Source organism: Leptonotus elevatus, chromosome 6, assembly GCF_054856555.1.
Source record: "Leptonotus elevatus isolate MCC_2025b chromosome 6, RoL_Lele_1.0, whole genome shotgun sequence".
NCBI lineage: Eukaryota > Metazoa > Chordata > Actinopteri > Syngnathiformes > Syngnathidae > Leptonotus > Leptonotus elevatus.
This window is the reverse complement of record NC_141244.1, coordinates 1,981,204-1,998,468: the sequence shown is the minus strand read 5'-3', so window position 1 is coordinate 1,998,468 and position 17,265 is coordinate 1,981,204. Positions and strand designations below refer to the sequence as shown.

Genomic DNA, 17,265 nt, shown 5'->3' with positions numbered 1-17,265 from the left:
TGTTGACTTGAATTGTATTGTATTTTGTGTTAGGTTTGACAATACCAAAAAACAAAAACAACGTTATTCATGTGTGTCACTGTTTTGTAGTTATGTTCTTCCACCTTTTGGATGTTTCGGGTGTATTTGTTGTTGTTTTGTATTTGTTAAGTTTTCTCCTTCCTTCATTTAATCTCGCTTGTGTAAATGAGGACATTTCTTCCAGTTAGGGGGGACGCATGCAAGCGTTAATAGGAAGGTCGCGGGACGTGAGAGTGGGGCGACGGGGGAAGGAGAAAGAAACAAAAAAATATGTATCGTTTTGGAGGGAAGTGTGTGAATAAACGGGGCAGTCAGCAGTCGCTCCCCAAAGACAACACGGAGAGTGTTCCGAAACGTAACACAGCGACACGCTACACTAACACACCTGGGCTCCCATACAGGCAATTTAAATGAAGCAGGAAGGTTTTTCAAGTTCTTCTGCTCCTCCGCTCGCCATGTCTGTACCTGCCACTCTTCCGCTACCGCTAGCCATGTGTTTGTCGTGCGCTGGATTAGCGAGCGGGGGTGAATACTAGGGCTGGGTTTAAAATATCGATACATCTATATCAAATCAATATTGCTTTTCATAGCCCAATATCCATTCATAAAACCATGTATCGATACTTTTAATACGGCTTTTTACGGTAGATAAATGTGCCCGAGGCGAGCACGTACTTGTTCAAAACCTTGTGTGAGCGTTGTTCAAATGTGCCCTTCTGTTATTCAGAGTACCCCAAAAGGAGCCCAGTGCTTAAAGAAAGGAAACAGCTCAAGCTTGAGCTGTTCCAAGCTGCTGGTTGCTATATAACTTAAAAAACGGGCTCAGTTTTAATGCAAGCGGATCACATCGCGGGTCTCCCTCTCAAAAAATACACACATGCAAACACACACTGTTTAGACAGATGCACTATGGAATAGCTTTTCTGTTTGCAGTAGTTTTAAATGGCTTACCTTAACTAAAGTTCTGCGTCATATTGGAGCCAAAAATAGAATCCTGATCATTTACTGTGCATTTTGCTGCTCTAAATAGTAAATAAGTCATACTACACTATAACTTACACAAGACTATGGACTTCCTGCTTCTCCTTCAATTTGATGATTGTCAAATACTTTTGGTTTATTACCGCCACATTATTAAACAGAGTGCATTCATGTGGCAGTAATTAAACTGTACATTAAATGAAAAAAAGTGAAAGACTGAACACAAATACCCTTCAAAAGAAGTAAGGTAAGAAATTGTACATACAAACACAAAATGTAGATGCATAATTATGCACTATGACTGTGTCTCTTATGTTATTTTTTTTATTATTAACCACTGAAACCTTAGCATAAAAACCGTCACAGCAATGTGAATGTTGTGATTTTTGTTTTTGCCACTTTATTTACATAGCGCTGTAGTTGTAATTGATTTCAATTATTATTTATTGTTTTGATCAGGTAATGTTCAATAAAATATACATGATTAATGTAACTGCATTGGATTAAATTCTAAATGTAAATATTCATATTTTTAGTAATGCTCTAAGTAAGAGAAATAAGTTACTACTATTTGCATCATTGGTACTTCTGAGAATGTCTTCCAAATAAAAGTAAAATTGGTACTGCATGAAATCCTTAACTGAATTGAAAATCAATGTGAATAGAATCGGGGCCTTCTGAATCGAATCGATTTTGGAAATCGGAATCAATACCCAGCTTGAGTGGATACACACAACAGCTTTTTTTTCTCCTTTCCTTAAAGCAACCAATCCGCGGACCGCGTACGATCCGATCTGTGGGGCCCGATCCAAACCGTTCACGGATCAAGGATGATCCGTTGCACCACTAGTATTAAACTAACAAATAATAGTGATAGATGAAGTACAATTGATAACTACATTGAAACATGAACTATTAGGTTGACATTTGTGCAATAGATAAAAAATATATATAAATATAATAAATAAAGAAATAATATAAAAATAAATGTTAGATAAAAAATATATAAAAATATATATAATATAATTTGGCCAAATTGACGACAATAAGCACAAAAAAGTCCGCGTTGTACCGAGAAAGTCTGCAGGCAAAAGAACGCCAGCGGTACGATGCAAAAATTTGACTGATCGCCGGGATCCCTACACGTTGAAGAAGGGAGATCACACCAGCCACCGGTCACGTGCTACCTTATAAATGCAAAGTGTGCGTATACCTTTGAACAACTAAAGGCATATAAATCAATGGAGGCAATCAAACAGCTGTGTTGTGGACAGGAACGGACAAAGTGCAATGCATGACCGTGAACTTCAATGTTTTGATAGTGACGGCAAAGCTATGTCGTAGCTAGCTTAGCTTATATGCAGTTATAGAAACTACAGTTGGGCTCATTAAAGTACACTGGCATAATGTTTTTGCATGTATGCACATTTTTTCACTCGTGCTAAGTGATTGTGTGAAGCCATTTATTGTAAGGGGGCACAGGGGGTACTGTTTGTTTACTATTGAGGTATTTAGCATGCAGGCGCTAGACTGGACAGGAACGGACAATGTGCACAATGTATACATGCTTAGTAGAAGAAGAAACGTTAAAAGGAAAACTAATTAACCTGTGATGAAGTGATTTGAGCAGATCTTGGGGTATTTTGTGGGTTTATCTTACTGTTGATACTGGCTAACCACAGTCTGCGACGTGATCACTCGATTAGTGAAATCACCTTCATGTGCTCGGATCTTTGGAATGGAATAGAATCCCAATGTACAAGTTCCATCAGCTTTCTTAGTACAACCATGTACCCAACACGAAACAACCATATTGGTTATGAAAAGTACCACTTGCAGGGTTTTTCCTGGCTCAAATTGAGGCAAATGTGGTATCAACCTGACTATGATGGGTGACTACCGATACCAGGTATTGTATCAATGCCAATACCAGTCTTATTTCAAGGTATTGGTACTAACGGCGGTGACCAATACCATTATGAGCCGGCCTTCTGCTGCCATTTTACGATCAGGGACTAGAAATGAGAAATTGTATTAATACAAAGTTACCATTAATTTTTGCCATTTTCTAACTACAATCATTAAAAATTCATCCACTAGTACAGTGTTATAAAACACTATTATGTTTATTGTTTATACTGTGTTTTTATGACTTTGTCACATCGGTCAAATCAGTTGAGGCAGCCCCTGCACTTCTCAGCATGAAAACGGGTCAAGGGTGAAAAAGGTGAGAAGCACTTGGACCAAAATTTTGCCCGTTAATATTCGTCGGGCACTTGTCAAACAGGTTGGGGGCATGCAGTGGACGAAGGGATGGCGAATTGAAATGTTCAACATTTTACTGCGTCAAGAAAAACAGTTTGGGAATGTGAACATCTTTGCTACATTTATTGGGCCATGGATGGATGTTGAAAAACAGCATGCACTGCATTCAAGTAGGGATGGGTACCTTTTGTATTTGAACCGGTTCGGTTCCAATTGTGAGTATCTGGGTACTGAACAGTACCAATTTTTGGTACATTTGTTCTGTTGTTTGTGGTACTAAATGTTAATTTATTTAACAATAAAATAATAGACAGGTAATAAGAGCGGTATTATTAGATTTGATGCTATTGATCATATATTTGTAATGTGAGGGTACGCTGGTGGTTAATGGAACACTATTTAGAAGATGAGAAAGGAGGATGGAGACGGATTACTTCTGGAACACTGTTTATTCGTCACACGCAACTACAGCGACAACACTTCCTGACACTCATCAGCTGACCAACACTAACCAATCAGAAGCTGGCAAATTTTAGGTATATTGAAGTGAATGAGAACAGCAGATTCAACAAATTTTAGGTAAATGGAAGTGAATGAGAACAGCAGATTCAACATAAATTCGTAGCAGATTCGGCAATTTAGCTACTTGTATAAAAATAACCAAAATATATAAATGTGTAAATAATAATTCTAGAAACATAAATGTATAAGTAAATATATATTTTAACAAATTAACAAAAATCTTATTCATTTCTGAACGTTACATATTTTTGTTAAATAAATTGGAATGTTATGGTTTTACTAAAAAAAGCAATTTCATGGCTAGAAAGTTACATGACAAACAGAAAACTGTTTTATTTAATGGAAGTTTGTCAGAGGTTAAAGAAACATATTGTGGAGTGCTATAGGGTAGTTGTTTAGGTCCATTGCTTTTCTCAATTTTCACTAATGATTTAACATTTATCTTAAAGCACGCTAAGATCTCCAAGTATGCAGATTTAACAATCTATATAGCAGAAGGAACAATAAACAAACTAAGAAGTGTTATAAACTGGGTTATTATAGTTTTGGAATTTTCATTTTAGTTCGTTTTTATTTCATTTTGAGTTTTGTTTTTTAAATTTAGTTAGTTTTCAGGGTGGTTCTGTTGAATGTTTCATTTTAGTTTATTTTGTTTCAGTATTAGTTTTCTTTTCTTTTCTTTTTTAAATGTGTATTATGCGCAATATTTAAATAAACAGCATGGTAAAATGAAAAAAATAACACATTTCTTACCTAGCGTTGCATTTCAGCTGAGTTAAATCAAAAAGCAGGCGAGCCAAGCCATTGGAGCCAAAAGTCAAGCAGGCAAATTTGCCATTAAGGAGTGACGTCATCTGAAGGTGCTTTTCTATTTGCTGCTGCTAGTGCTAGGTGACGTGACTTCTGTGTGACACACTTGCAAACAACTTTATTCCGGTTAATATCGAAATAAAAATACTTAAAATCACATTTTAAATCATCCCCAATGGCTCATGTATTAAATTAATTACCAAAATACTAAAATGAAGGACATTTCACTATAATCCATAGTTAGCTTTAATTAGGTTTGTAAAAATGAAATGTAGTTTCAGTTAGTCTTCATTTTTTAAAAACCCTTTAAACCTTAAGTTATTTTTCAGGCTTTTGCACATTAACATAATAGAATAATAGGGAGTAGGACTAGACAAATTATTGTGCTTCTTCCTACTCCCTTTGAAGATGTAAATTATGACATTGATGAATTATTTTCTTTCTTCAAATTTTTATCTTAACTTCAACTTATATTTTGTAATGTGTTTATATGTAAATATGTTCAATAAACTAACCAACTATCTGGTCTGTTGCCTCCTCTTTGGCCAACTCTCCTCTTCGCCGACGGGATCCAATGATCTCTGCCTCAATATTTTGAATCAGATATAATGCCTCTATTGTTTAATTTTCATAGGCCAGACCATGGTGACATTTCTCTTAATTCCTCGCTTAAAAGTGGTTGCTATGGAAATCCAACAGTGGTGCAAGAATGACTCGTATAAATATTTTCACGGTATTTAATAGAATTAAAAATGGCAGCATAGGAATAATCTACACATGAAAAGTCAAAAGGCCAGAAAGGCAGAAACATCGGTAATCTATGTAAACAGAGTAACAACACATCAAAGTTTAAGCTTCAAAGCTTCTGGTTCTACTGTTAACAAACGGCGGCCTTGTGTAGTCAACGGATGGATAACATCAGCAGGAAGAAAATGCCAATAACACACTTTGGCACAGTCTCTAATACTCAACTCGACTTTATTTATAAAGCATTGCTATAAAATTCTGACTATTGGGATTCATATACATGCTACTGGCGATTTATTGACACAAAGTGTCTGAAAAATTACATGCCATGGAGGAGAAGTGCAGCCAGGTTTGAAGTTTAAGCTGCAGTGGATATTGCTGAGGAAAGAGAAGATCTGCCATTTTCCCCGAAAATGTTCAAATCAACTTCTCAAATGAAACATGCTTCAAATTAAAATCACGTATCAAAATGTATACAAACATGGTCTACTTGTAAAGATTCATTTAATTTAAATTCGGCAACTTGATTCTGCCGGTTAGCGAGCGCCACCACTTATATCACACACCATAACTTATACTGCTGCTTCTGTATTGGGCATCTTGTAATTAATGATTATGTTTTTAAAGTCAGGAACCCAGTTGCTGACTGCAAGATAGAGTAGACCACATAAAATGACATGTTACAGTCATCAACTCCTCAAGATTCACTTCCTATGGGCACTAAGGGTTTATATTCTGTGTCACTGCAGGCTTGTTTGTTAACTTTCGAGGTGGTGTCCCGTGGCTCTGCCTCTTCTGTTGTCTGCTGGGCCGCGGGTGCGTCTCAGCCATTTCCTGGGTCCATTGGGGGTGCTGTGTTCGGGGAGGTGTCGCGGTCTACCCCCCCCCCCCCCTTGCCTCCTCAACTCCCCCCGCCCGTCCTCCCCCGCTTCCCAGTCCCTTCTCCCTTGTCACCCTCCCTCCTCCTTTCCCTTCGCCCCCTCCTGCCCGGCCGCCACCCCTCCCCCTCCTTGTCGTCTCCACCTCCAGTCCTCCTCCCCCGTCCGCATTCCTTACCCTCCCCTGGGCCTCGGGCTCCATCGGGGTCTGAGTGGGGGGTGTTGATGCCTGCCCCGCTCCAGTAAGCCTCCTGGCATCTCGACTACTTTCGGCGACGACTGCCTCCTTCCTCAGAAGCTGTCATACTGACAGTTGTGACGTGTTTTATCAGCTGATGTTCCTGAGCGTAGCCGGCGTGGCGGAGCTGTGCTGTGAGGAAAGCGGCAGTTGTCGCCAAAACTAGTCAAAGTAAAACACAACCTTTTTTAGTCTTAAAAAAGAAAAACCAAAGGTCGATATTTGTAGACAAGATGAATTTTTTTAGTCACTTCACTAGTTTCGCACAATGCACTTTGTAAACAGACACCTAGGGCACACAACGCATTCCTTGTGGGGGTGGGGTAGCGGGGAGACTACCATTTTTGCCCCGCAACTCCCCTCCAATTGTAATGCACCACACAACCAGGAGGGGCAAGTGAGCCTGGGGTAGGGAGCCATCAGTTGGGGCAGACCTCAGTACTAAGCAGTGCTGTGGTCCCACATTTGTGACCCCGCCCCATCACTACGCCCTGCTATTCTTTTAATGCACCACACACACATTCACTTTTTTGGGAAGTAGGTGTGAGCGGAGTGGGAGATATCATTTCCCTCTACTCCATCTCACCTGCTCCCAATTTTAATGCACCACAAACACACTTGTATATATACACTGGGTGGGATCACATTCACGGTGTAGGGGCAGAGTTCGCCAGTCGTGGAGCTGGTGAACTCAGTAACAGGGTTAGTTCTCACTAGGCATGCTGGCGAGACGACCGGGACCTTTCCCTGCCAGGCTTGAGGTTCTGGGGTACTGCCCATCCCTAGCTGGTGCTCCCTCCTCTCCTTCCCTCCCCCAGTGCTCTGCCCCCTTCCACGTGGCTCGAGGTGGGCACAGGTTCCCTTGCGGCGCCGATTCCTGGGGGCGGGTAGTCACGGTTATTTGTGCTTTCGTGAAAGCCGGTATTGCTGCACGGCAAGAGACTGATAATGAATAAGGGGAACCTGGCATGTTTGATGGAGAAATTGCCCAGCTGTTCACTTCAGATATAGAAGATGAGGATCTTGATGGATTTGTGGATGAAGACTGATAAAAAAAATAACGCGAGTACATTGTTAAATAGTTGAATAAAGTACAACAGCTTTTTAAAAACTGCGCCCTGTCAATTCATGAGGAAATGTAAGACTTTGATGATCATAAAAATACAGTAGATTAGATAATACAACAGAATAATTGGCAATTGCACATATTGTAGGCATTCATTCACACTATAAACTAATTTATATATATTTTTAAAAATCTACGAAAGGATTTTCTCCAAAGCTGGAGAGTTTAACAGTAAAAATAGGAACCGACTGAAACCAAATGCTGCAGAAATTATTTTGTTTTTAAATAAAAATATGTGAAACACCCAAATCCTCGTCCCAGTGTAACAAGCATTTTATATAACTGACACAACAGTGCCTTAATTTTTCATGACACTTTGTCTTCTTGTTGAATGTAAATGCAATACAATGACCACATCACACTCGGCTGTGAACCGCTCCAATGAGAATTGGAGATCGCGGTTTGAAGAAGCCAACAGCACCACATCATCTGCAAAAAGCATAGATGCAATGCTGAGGCCACGAAACAAGAGCTCCTCAACGCTTCAGCTCTGCCTACCAATTCTGTTCATAAAGGTTATGAACAGAATCGGTGACAAAGGGCAACCTTGGCGGAGTCCAACCCTCACTGGGAACCAACCCGACTTACTGCCAGCAATGCGGACCAAACTCTGTGACACCAGTTGTAAACGGGATTAACAGCCCATATCACGGGGCTCGGTACCCCGTACTACCCGAGGGACACGGTTGACCCTCTTCTCCAAGTCCACAAAACACATGTACACTGGTTGGGCGAACTCCCATGCACCCTCGAGGCCCCTGCCGCGCTGGTCCACTGTTCCATGGCCGGGACGGAAACCACACTGCTCCTCCTGAATCAGAGGTTCAACTTCCTGATGGACCTGTGTAATCCCTCTATAGTTGGAACACACCCTCCAGTCCCCCTTGAAGAGGCATGTCAACCACAGCATTCCCCACAACATCCAGAGCCTTTAGGAACTCCAGGCAGATCTCATCCACCCCCGGTGCCACTGAGGAGCTTTCCTCACCTCAGTGACTTCGACCCCAGAGATGGGACAGCGCACCTGAGCGTCCCCAGACTGCTTCCTCAAAGAAAGGTGGTCGGTGGAGTTGAGGACATATTCGAAGTATTCTCCCCACCGATTCACAACGTCCTGAGTCAAGGTCAGCAGCCCCCCATCTCCACTATCGACAGTGTTAATGGTGCATTGCTTCCACCTCATTAGACACCGGAGTGTGGGCTAGAATTTCCTCAAAGCAGTCCGGAAGTCGTTTTCCATGGCCTCACCAAACTCCTCCCATGCCCGAGTTTTTAAGCAATAAGTATGCCTACACCTGCTCTGAGTCTCTCATCGTGGGCAACTCCAGAGTGGAAGCGAGTCAAGCCCTCTCGACTGATATCAGTCAGAGTCCAAGCTGTGTGTGGAGGCAGCTCAGGCTCTTTCCCCGCCAGAAAGATGACATTCCATGTCCCAAGAGCTAGCTTCTGTAGATGGGGCTCAGTTCTCCAAGCTTCCCGCCCTTGGCCACCGCCCAGTTCACGATGCAGACGACCCCTCCCACAGGTAGTGAGCCCATGGGAAGGCGGACCCACGTTGCCTCTTCGGGCTGTGCCCGGCTGGGCCCCATGGGTGCAGGCCCGGCCACCAGACGCTCGCCAACGAGCCCCACCTCTAGGCCTAGCTCCAGAGGGTGGCCCCGGTGTACCGCGTCCAGGCAAAGGACACGTCCGGCCATTATCATAAGGGATCCGTGAGCCGTGCTTTGTCTGATCTAAGACCTGTTTGCCATGAGCAACCCTGCCAGGAGCATAAAGGCCTAAACGACATAGCTCCTAGGATCATTGGGACACTCAAACCCCACCACCACACTAAGGTGATGGCACACCAGTTTCTTTTGCGATAAATAATTGTTTGTTTAACATAATAGTGATTAGTTCAGACCATTTCTTTTTTGTAAATCAATGTTTTTATTTCTTTAAGTTTACATTAATTTTGTTTCAGTTGCAAGCCAAGTTAATTTTTAAGTTTAAAAAGTGTTGATTCTAATAATCAGTTTTTCAAAAAAAAAAAAAAGTAATAATAATAATAATGATACCCTTCCCTAGTCATCAGCGCTGTATGCAAGCAATGTTGAGTCTTAATCTCAAAAAGCCTCTTCTTCCTTCATCTGGTTCGCACAATTTGCAAATTCACTATAATCCATCCCACAGGGGAGTGGTATTATTAAATTAAGGCAGATTAGGTGGTAGCAATGTGGCAGACTGGCAAAGTCTTTGTACAGAAGTTCTCCTCAAAAGGGTTTGATCCACTCTGTATTGGGAGGGCTCCTAGGACTGCAGTTTCCAATGATGGATGGTGAATTTGATGCAGCAGAGTGTTCCTCCCAGAAAAGGGTGTCACTAGGTTTGGGGGGACTGGGAAAGGACCTTGAGCTGTCATCTATGGAGGCCTGGTTAAGGGGTGGTGGAGGCAAAACTACAGAAGAGGTCTCATTCTCGACCCAAGCCTCTCCAGAGTACTGCTGTGTTGGCCATGGGCCATTATACCAGCAGTCCTCTCTCAAAATGTCCGGCAGTATGGTGCTAGTCGGGCCACCAACGGAGGGACAGGGGCGACCAGAACACGAGGGCAAAGGCGGGGCACTGGGGGGTCGAGGTACTGGCGCCCTACTGCCAACTCCATGGTGGTTTGTCTCAATCTCTTCCTGACACTGAATTGGAACTGTTGTGGGAAAAGGAAACAGAGAAAGGGAAAGTTGTCATAAGATTAACGAGAAGCCCTATTATGACAAACCAGTGAAGCTGGGTACAATATTTTGTGTACAGTATTTGGCGATTTTTGTTTACTAGGGGTACCAAAATAACCATTCCTTACCATACAAATTTTTGGACACTGCTACCACGGTGGTAGTGTACATACAGTGGAGCTCTGTCAGGGTGGATGTAGGCAGAATTCAGTGGCAGGTTGGACTGCAAAGTGTACTTATACATTTGTGATGAAAGGGAATGTGTGCATCAATAAATTTGAACAAGAACAACAGCGGTCTGAGGGAAGCAGCACGCTTGGGAGCGTTTGGGGAGAACATTACTAAACAGATGGAAACAGTTCAAACACAAGCTTTTGACTGTTTTAGAACATAGGCTGTGTTCAGCATTTAATGAGAGGGGAGCGCAGTCTGCCTCTCCCACGCGCGCATACACACGCACGCAGCAAACGCTCACCTGCATTCTGCCATGTCGTCAGATATATGAGATTTTTATTTTTTTAATATGCTTGATTTACTTTTTGTATTAAACCCGTTTATGTGTTAAACGATTTGCTCAGAGGGAGGTGCTAGGGGGTATTTAAGGGGGCCTAAATTCATTTGTGGGGAGTGCTCAGCCTCGTGGGATGGTGAGCGACAGTACCTGTGAAAGTCCAAGAAACAAAAAGCTAGTTTTTCGGGATTTTTTTTTTTTTTTTTTTTTTACTGGACTCTGGCTGCGCTGTAAATATTTTTCACATTTTTGGATCTGTTGTGGTGTAAATAAAAAAAACACCCGCTCAAGTCCTCGACTGTGCCATCGTTTTCCCCTTTTTCTTTCTTTGTTTTTTATGAATGAACCCCGTGACAGAATCCATCACTTTTATTTTGACGTGTATCCCAACATTTCCGGTCTGACACTCTTCTGACAGTGCAAATTTCTCACAGTGCAAATTTAATGCAGAAGTGCTGACTGTCCAAGTCTTCCGGCCAGATCCTTTTAGGATTTTTTGGGTAGGGCTAAAAATACGGCCACGGACGCACTTGATCTTTCATGCCATGAGTCAATCCTCCCAAGTACTGTCATTCCCTTCCATTCCATTTATTATTAATAATAATTTTTCTCGTTTCTACCACTACAGCATACAGTTAGCTAGCAAGCCATACCTACAACCCAAATAATGGATCTTCCCTGTTAATGGAGCTTGGTGTTAAAGTCCAAAAGTGTCTGTCTTTTGTGCCATTTGGGCTACTCTAAGAATTTGAAATGCAAAGCATTGTGGTGTTTATGAAGATCAAGAAGTATGTACTCAAATATCTGTCAATATGAGCCACTGGTTCAATAACATCAGCTGTTTTGTTTAATAAACAGTTAACTTTACCATAGTGTCTTCTGTTATGTGGACCGGGGGGCACAACACAGAATGTAGCAGTGACCTATTGCACATACTGCACGTTTCGGCGTTTGGGATCATGCCGGTGAAAAGTGTCATTCATTCATCCAGTTAATTTCATTTTCAGAATGAATCAATCGCACAGTTCAGTCATGATCGATACAATGACTTAAGAACGTTTGGAAGCATGTTAGCTGGCGAGCTAGCAGCTACCGAAGGATTTAGATTATTTTCTGAAATCATTCACCCCTAGTCTGATTTAGGTCCTAGACTGATTTAGGTTAATAATTGTCATTATAAATCAATAACTATAATTTTAATTGTCAAATATTGTGCAATATTTTGCAGAAACTGGATGAAGCACTTTTTTTTTCACAAGAGCTGTTGTTCTGAAACACAATGTCTATCCACAAATGTCCAGGGGGAAAAAATACTTAATAATTTCTTAGTAATTTCTTGACTACAAGGCGCACCTGACTATAAGCTAAATTTGGGGAATACTCGAATTTGTTACACATAAACTGCACCCGACTGTAAGCCGCAGGTGTTTTAATATTACTGCACCGGGTTCCTGCTACTTTTCTTTACCATTATGAGGGCGCAAATTGTCTCGCTTTCGTTCTGTCTTTCCTACTGTATTTGGGCTCACTTGGTTTGTTTTGCTCTGCCTGACGCTCTTGCGCTTCCTTTATAGTGAGCCCCATTGTGATCTGGTGGATAAGCAGCACCTTTGTATTAGCCGCAGTGCCGAATGCAAGTGGAAAAAGTAGCGGCTTGTAGTCCAGAAATTACTGTAGATACAGCATGTTTTTGTTGAGTATCATCAAATTATCGTTGTCTGTGTGTAAATAGGGCGAGATAGTACAAATGTGTACACACACACAAATCTCACCTCGTCCTGTCTCATTGATCAATGGTCTCAGCTTCCGAATCAGGCCTCTTTGGTGTCTCAGCTCTGAATGGAGACGAGTGATCTCAGAATGCAAAGTCGCATATGCCTGCTGCATGCTCTTCTCCCTGCAGATGCATAGGAGAATGGCGTTAAACACTGTCCACAGTGTAGACACATGGGGGTAGAATTGGCCAAAGATTGTTGTCCTTTATCCCCCCAAAAATCTGTTGAGTCAGATTTTTATGCTAATTAAAACTAAAACCGTCATGCAGATTCCAAAATTGCAGTATTTTTCATTTCTAGCACGTCGTTTTTTCCTCCACAGCGTACCCTTTAGATAAGTAAAATTCCACCGATTAGCTGTAGTAAGATTATTGACCATTTGCGTCACACGTCATAGCTCTGATAGAAACGCCCCCCTCCAGGACGGTGGACAGCAAAATAACCACTTACCTCGTATAGATTAATTGAATCTCGTACAACGTATTGTCCTGTATCTAATCGATTATTTTGTTGTACTAATAGACAAGGAAGGGTGTAAACCAAACGTAGCTTTTTATCGCAAACCTGCTGATGGCGAACTTGAGTTGAAGTAGTAGATTCCATGGCTTGATGGGCAATAAAAACTTTGAATTAGTAAAATAACAGTCAATAAGTCCCTCCGCGTCATTTCCTTCCGCCATCCATCATAGGGCAGTCACATGATCACGTGACATCGGTGCAAAAGGTCTATAGTAAGAAAAACTGATTCAGATTCAACTCATCTACAGTTACCCGGAACTAGTTTGTGCAGTCACAATCAGTGTTGGAAACATTACTTTATAAAAGTAATTAGTTATAGTTGTTGATTACTTGCTCCAAAAAGTAACCGACTTAGTAATTGAATTACTTCATAATAAAAGTAACTCGTTACCAGGCAAACTAACTATTTACACTACTTAAAAAAAAGCTTTATATCAAATAATTTGGATGTTTTAAAATTGTATATTATGATTATTATTATTATTATTAATATTATATTTTTTAACACAAGGAATTCAAATTTTGTCCAGGCTTTTCCGGGTGTTTTCATTGATTTTTGTGAATCTTTATGTCCAGTGTTGGGGGTAACGCGTTTCAAAAGTAATCCGTTGCAGTAATATATTACATTTAGTCAGTAACGACGTAAAACGAATTACTGCAATACATTTTGGTAATATTATTACAGCTACTGACTCCCGTAATTCGTTACAGTTTTGTGACTACAAAATCATTCATTATAACAGGAGCAAAGTAAAGTAATTATCTGTGAGCAGAGTTGCTTACTATTGCATTGAAACCACGTATCATAGAGTGATACGCTGGACACCTGACCTCCTTTGAGAACAGCATCCTATTCTATTAACACGATAGTCAGCTCTGTACAGGCTGAACAGTCATTGTTTCTTACACCACTCTGTCACGGTGTCACAAAATCAAACATTCAAAATACAAGCACAAACAAAGTAAAACAAAAAAATAATGAACTGTGTTAAGAACTATGAAAATGTAAGCGTTATTGTGTTTTTAGATATGATTTGAATGAATGTGCAATCACTTGCAGTATGGAAAATGATGATCACCGATTGGCTGTCGGCGAGCAAGTCACATGTCGCATATATGGGCAAAAAAAAAAATCTGAATTGGGCTACAATTTTTTTTTTTACTTTCCACCACGCAAAATGTTCAGTGTAATCAGACCTATCAATACATATGTACTTTTAATTTATTTTTGATGCCCTCTGTGGACAATACAACCAATATTTTGTTATGAGTAAAACTAACGTTGATGTGTATATATGTACTTAAAAAAATGCCAATGAGAACAACATTGCCAAAAAATAAAAAAGGACGCTGATTTTGAGTATCCCAACGTGCAAGTACCCCAAAGAGGCCCGGGCTGGGTTAGGGATTGTTCATGATGCTCATTGTTTAGATTGTTTTAAGCTGTATTAAAAAAACACACATAAAAAATATTTTTTTTAGATGGGATTTTTTTTATGGACGGATTAATGATGTCATGCATATTTTTGCACGTGTGAACTGTACCCATCTGTAAAAGTGTGAAAAGTTACAAATAAAGAACTACAGCTGCGGGCAGCTATAAGGGGCCCTCGCAGCCCGGGCCACTTTGGGGTACTTGTACACTGCCACGTTTGGGTAGTGGCACTTTCGAAGCAAAATTTATTTGAAAATGGCATAATAAACCTTTGCATATTATGTATTGGTTTTCTTTGCCAGGTGTGATGAGTGCGCAAAGCTCAATGAGTTTTGCTCAATGTTAAGACCCTCAAAATCAGCGTCCGTTTTAGTTTTTGGCAACGAATTGCCCCGATTTTAAAGTACATATATACACATCATCGTTACTTTTACTCATAGCACAACATTGCTTTTATTTTCTATGTAGGACATAATAAATGAATAAATACATAAAAAGTACATATGTATGGATAGGTCTGATGCCACTTACAAATTTGAGAGGTCGAATTTAAAAAAGTATTCATAAATGACTTAGTTATCACACTTCTAAAAGTATCAACATTTTGTACAAATATGAAAATACCATGTGGATAGTGATTTTTTTTTTTGTCGACCCCAAGGGCTAGGTGGCACTATATTTATAACCGACTATTGTCATAGGGATACCTTCAGGTCGTAGCTATAAACATGTACAAACATGTAAAAATTGGGACTTTTTGGAGCATGTACGAGGAGTTATTACGTATTTTGTCTTTCATGGAAAAGGAAATATGAAACAAAAAATATGATGCCCCGCCACCGCCATATAGTATTTTGAAAATTCTATATTTTTTTCCCCTTTTGTTTGAAGTCAATCGGATCAAACGTGTAGGAGAAATGAGCAAGAGTATGCAACAGAATGCCCCCTGTAAATGTGCAAAAATCGGTCATTCAACAATTCGTAACTCACTTCCTGTTCATTTTAGCATATGGGTCTAAGAGACTTTTTTTGTAGGTCTTGGGCTCCCCCTCATATACCAAATTTTTTTCGTAGATCTTGCCTAAACATACAACCGGGGCTGCTTCGTAAAACATTTCTAGGGGGCGCTAAGTGAGTAATTTTTGTAAAAATCACACAATACAGTGTGCCAAGTTTCATGAGTTTTTTGATGAAGGAAATATTAAAGGCAAAATTTGAGGCCCCGCCCCCGTCATATAGTATTTCAAAAAGTCAAGAATTTTTCCACAGTTGTCCCACAGTTTGAGATGATACATTCCAAGTTCGAAGTAAATCGGATGAAAACTGTTGGCAAATGGGCAAAAAGAATGACCACAGTGAATGTGCAAAAATGGGCCAAAATTGGACATTCAAAAATTCATAGCTCACTTCCTGTACAATTTAGGATATGGCTTCCACTGACATTTTTGTGTGTCTCGGGGCGCTTCACATGCCTGCCAATTTTTTTATCCGTTGGTCAAATGTGCCGGGATTGGTGCATATTTTTCCACGCTAGGGGGCGCTATATGTTGTTATGCCATTACAAATAATAATAAGAAGAAGAATTCTTACAAAAACAAGAGGGACCTCGCAGGGACAGTACAGTATATGGAAATATTGTACCTGGTAGTGAAGTCATCATTAGATGTCTGTTCCAAGTTTGGTCCGTTCTGGCCACATATTTCCTCCTATAATAGAGCAAAGTTAATGTGCTTATTAAAGATTCTTTCAAAATATCAACTAATATGAAAATCCATCCATCCATCATCTGAAGCGCTTATCCTCATGAGGGTCACGGGCATGCTGGAGTCTGTCCCAGCTGTCTTTGTGCAGGAGGCGGGGTACACCCTGAACTGGTTGCCATACTATTCAATCCTGTTTCCACTTCATCTTGCTTGTTTAGCCAGGTAGGGCATCAGCCATGAAGCAAAATGTGCCATGAATCAAAATGTGGCTAGAAAGAGGATGGTGGCTGGTATTTTATTTTTTCTTGACGGTAATACCCCTAGGTATACTGTGCTAAAAGTTCTTCATTGAGATCCTTGCAATTAGTTTTTTACACTAGCCATATGAACATACAATGATCGGGTAAAAATCAAATATTTTGGGGTCTCTTAGCATGTTTAGACCCCTATATCTCCTGATCAGGTGGTTGCTCTTCCTTGAAACTTGGTGAAAAGATAAACAGTGATACTTTGCACAAAATTATGTAATGTGAGCTCTGTCCCATAAATTTAAAGGTTATACGGCTGCGCAAAAGAAAAAACATACTTTATTCAGTAACTGTTCATGCTGTGTACAATGGAATTTCAAGTTAGGGTTAATGCAATGCAAAGCAAGATTGAGTTTTGGTTGATTACGTCGGCAGTCGACACCATATGGACAAAAGCAGTATTGCTTTTCCTTGAATGAAGACCACAGTTCCCATGACCAACGCATGACGTCTTGAAATCCGGATGTGCCAGGCGCCCGCAATTGGACTGAATTAAATTGTTTCCAGTAGCTATTTTCTATTTTTTCTTTATACAGCACTGTAACATTTCTCAAGTATGTTAACAGCAGACGTTGGTTGTGATCTTACCTTCTGTATTGTATACACACAAACGGCTTTGCTCCCCCCTCCTTCCCTTCCCACGTTGCATTCACAAGCACTCGTAAACAAGAAAGCACACAATAACTTTTGAGTGTTAAACATTTTTGTTTTTTCGTGT

At 40.5% G+C, this 17,265-nt stretch overlaps 1 pseudogene across 1 annotated transcript; it reads right to left on the bottom strand.

Moving 5' to 3' along the window:
* Positions 1-9,590: 9,590 nt before the first annotated feature.
* LOC147171781 (uncharacterized) lies at positions 9,591-16,356 on the bottom strand (annotated as a pseudogene). Its single transcript, XR_015095324.1, has 4 exons — positions 16,351-16,356; positions 16,178-16,266; positions 12,580-12,704; positions 9,591-10,271 (listed from the first exon to the last, which is right to left on the bottom strand). The product of XR_015095324.1 is annotated as an uncharacterized LOC147171781 (transcript).
* Between the last annotated feature and the right edge of the window lie 909 nt (positions 16,357-17,265).